Below are 3,063 nucleotides of genomic sequence, written 5' to 3'. Positions count from 1 at the left end.
AGGGGACAATTCTGGAAGAAAAACACTTGTTTATCTAAAGGATAGACAACCTACCATCTAATACACCAAAACCAAGCTGGCCTCAGACTTACTCCGTACACTAGGCAACACATGGTTATAGGGTCACGGGCTGCTCCTCAGTGGGGATGCTTCTGACTTTCAAGGAGCAAACACCCATATGATTCTCAGAACTGCTTCCTAGCGAAGTCGGGGAACAGGGAAGACAGCCCTGGGAGGTCAGAGAAGGGGAGCGTGGGTCAGCAAGACGCAGGCACGTCCTGTTGGAGTCAGCAGTACGCAGCCTGACAAGAGTGCTGAGACACTGTTTAGGAGAATCTGTGGTTGACTCTTGCACACTCCTCTTCCTTCCCCAGGCTGAGAACCCTGGCCACTGCCGCTCTCTTAGCGAGGCAAGGAGAAAGTAGTCATGAAGAGGAAGTATGCTTGGAAGGAATGGGGAAATGAGGGTTGAGAACTCTTCCTAAACAGGGCCGGGAAATGAATATGGAAGTGTGATTTAGGCAATGGAGGATTCCAGGATTTGGGGAAGGTTTATATGACCCAATAGCTCTGATTCTGGGATTGGAGGCTCATATTCTCATATTCTGTGGAATGAAATACATTTGACCTTACCTGTTGTTGCTGGTTTTTACATGAATGCGGGACACAGGGTCAGATGCAACCCTTCAATGCTACAAACTTTCCAGTACAAAATATGAAAATATGTGTTAAGCCTACAAATGTATGTGTGGAAGTCATAAACCACTCCATATTATTTCTAAACAGTTAATTCTTTAGCATTTGTTTTTATTTAAAACATGAGACATTTACCCCCGGCTGTGTCTGCACGCCATAGTTGTAGTTCTTCCTGTACAGCAGGCCTTTGGCGTAGTTCCTGGGGTCTTTTCTAGTTTTAGTATCTCCATCTGCATGAGTACGTGCATTCGTATGTACATGTGTGTGTGTGTGTGTATGTGTGTGTGTATGTGTGAGAATGTGACTATGTGAGTGTGTGTGAGTCTGTATATGAATGTGTGTGACTGTGTGTATGTGTGAGTTTGTATGTGAGTATGTGAGTGTGTGTTTGAATGTTTATGAGTATGAGTGTGTGTATGTGAGCATGTATGACAGAGAGAGGGGTGGGAGGAAGGGAGGTACATAGAAAACATGTACAACAGTGCAGTAGGGATTTATAACTGTCTTTTCTTTAGGATTTTTTTCCTTTCTCACACATCCTCTGTGTTTCTCTTGTGATACTCATCTTCTATACTGCTCCCAGCGTCTCTCAAGTAAGTCATGATCTCATTCTTTTATGATATCTGCATGTACTATGTCTGATATTTTCCTCCCCAAGACCCATGTAGAAGCATTGCAACACGCTCGCTTACCACGGGAGCCTGCACACCTCTTCCTCTTCCCCTGTGTGTCTCTCAGTGCGAGACAGAACCGAGTTGGCCTCGCCTGACATTGTTAGTCTCCCACATCATCCCCGCCTTGCAGAAGCTGTGTTAAAGGTATACCCGGAGATCACTATAAATCCTTAGTGGACTTCCTGAGACACAAGTAAACGCAGATGCTCCAAGCAAAAGAGATTTCTTCTGGAAGCTTGTGCCTCAGGAGATGCAGTGCTTACTTGGCACAGTCATGGCTGTCGTCATGAAACGATCTGAGAGAGACAACGAGGGGAGTGAATGTTAGCCACCATTAATAGCCTTCCAGGCCTGTTCTAGACACACCCGGCACACTGTCGAAAATAGAAATCTGGTCAAATGTTAAAATAGGACAAAGCCAAGTTTCCAGGGCAAGGGTTCAAAAGTAGCTTTTGTATCATTCACAGTGAAAAATAAGATTACTGAAAATGTGGGAACTCTGATCTATTTTATGTGTTTGGTTGTTTTCCCATTTCATCGCAGTTTTGGTTTCTAAAATAAATGTTTTGGTGTGAATTCATTATTTTTCCTGTTAAGATCACTTTCTAAGTTTTAAATTTCTTTTCTAGTGATAGTATGGTAGCCACGTTCACTCGTTCTTTGCTTATAAGAGCAGAAACAGTGATATCCATTCAGCATTTCCTTTGTATTAACTTATACTAATTGTGCATAACAATGCAGATGACAGTGAGTCTTTCCTACACACACTGAATCCACGTTGGTCGTGTGCACCCACCCACTTCTCAGATCCCCTTTCATTTCCTGAATCGTCCCCTTCTGCTTTCATATCTTTTCCCCGCCTGGATTTTACACACAAGACAACACATTCCACGCTTTTTTTTTCCAAGCCTTGCTTATTTTGCTTGATGTGATGTTCTCCAATTCCACCTATGCCCCTGAAAAATGACATGATTTAATTCTTCTTTATGGATAAACAAATGTCCACTGCATATATACCACACTTTTCTACCTATTTATCAGGCACATGACTGACTTTGTATCATGCATGGCTGTCATAAATGATGTTGTAAAAATTGATGACTATATATGTGTATTTCTATCATATGCTGGCATTGGTCTCTTCTAAGATATATGCAGGAGTGGCACTGTCAGATCACATGGTGGTTCCAATTCTGTCTTTTCAGGGTAGGGACACTTTGGTCCACTTTAGCCTCCCATGTCCTCAGTCCTGGCACTCATGATTTCAAGGTGGTGTGGCCACACCGAATTTCATGTCATCAACATCCCCACTCTCAAAACCAGGAAGCAAGAAGGACAGACATAGTCAAAGTGTGATTGAGATTTAACTTTCTAAATCTCAATCAACCATTCTATTAGCCAAGGTCACATGATTCTGTGAGATGAACTTCACTGATGTCTGTAGAGGGTTTCAGTTACACAGATATTTCCTCACATTATAATGTTTTTAAAACATCACTTATTTTTAGCTACAAAATATTTATGCTTTGTGATATTCCAGCTGTGCATAGGAAACTAGAAAAATGTATCTTTTCTTCTCTTGGACATCACCAAAATGGCTGGGAGAAAATTATTCCACTAATTCAATGTGTGTTCTTTCATGTTCTTTGATTAAGACCATATTCATGAAATGGGGTGCCAGATTTCAGTTAGT

The 3,063-nt window shown here is 41.9% G+C and overlaps 1 long non-coding RNA gene across 1 annotated transcript; it reads left to right on the top strand.

Moving 5' to 3' along the window:
* Positions 1-1,208: 1,208 nt before the first annotated feature.
* On the top strand, positions 1,209-1,950 carry LOC127677659 (uncharacterized). The gene is made up of 2 exons (XR_007976523.1): positions 1,209-1,289; positions 1,501-1,950. It is a non-coding gene; the product is annotated as an uncharacterized LOC127677659 (long non-coding RNA).
* The last annotated feature ends 1,113 nt before the right edge of the window (positions 1,951-3,063 follow it).

This window comes from Apodemus sylvaticus, chromosome 2, assembly GCF_947179515.1.
Source record: "Apodemus sylvaticus chromosome 2, mApoSyl1.1, whole genome shotgun sequence".
In the NCBI taxonomy this organism is placed as follows: Eukaryota; Metazoa; Chordata; class Mammalia; order Rodentia; family Muridae; genus Apodemus; species Apodemus sylvaticus.
The sequence above is the reverse complement of the archived record's forward strand: the minus strand, read 5'-3'. Positions and strand labels throughout refer to the sequence as shown.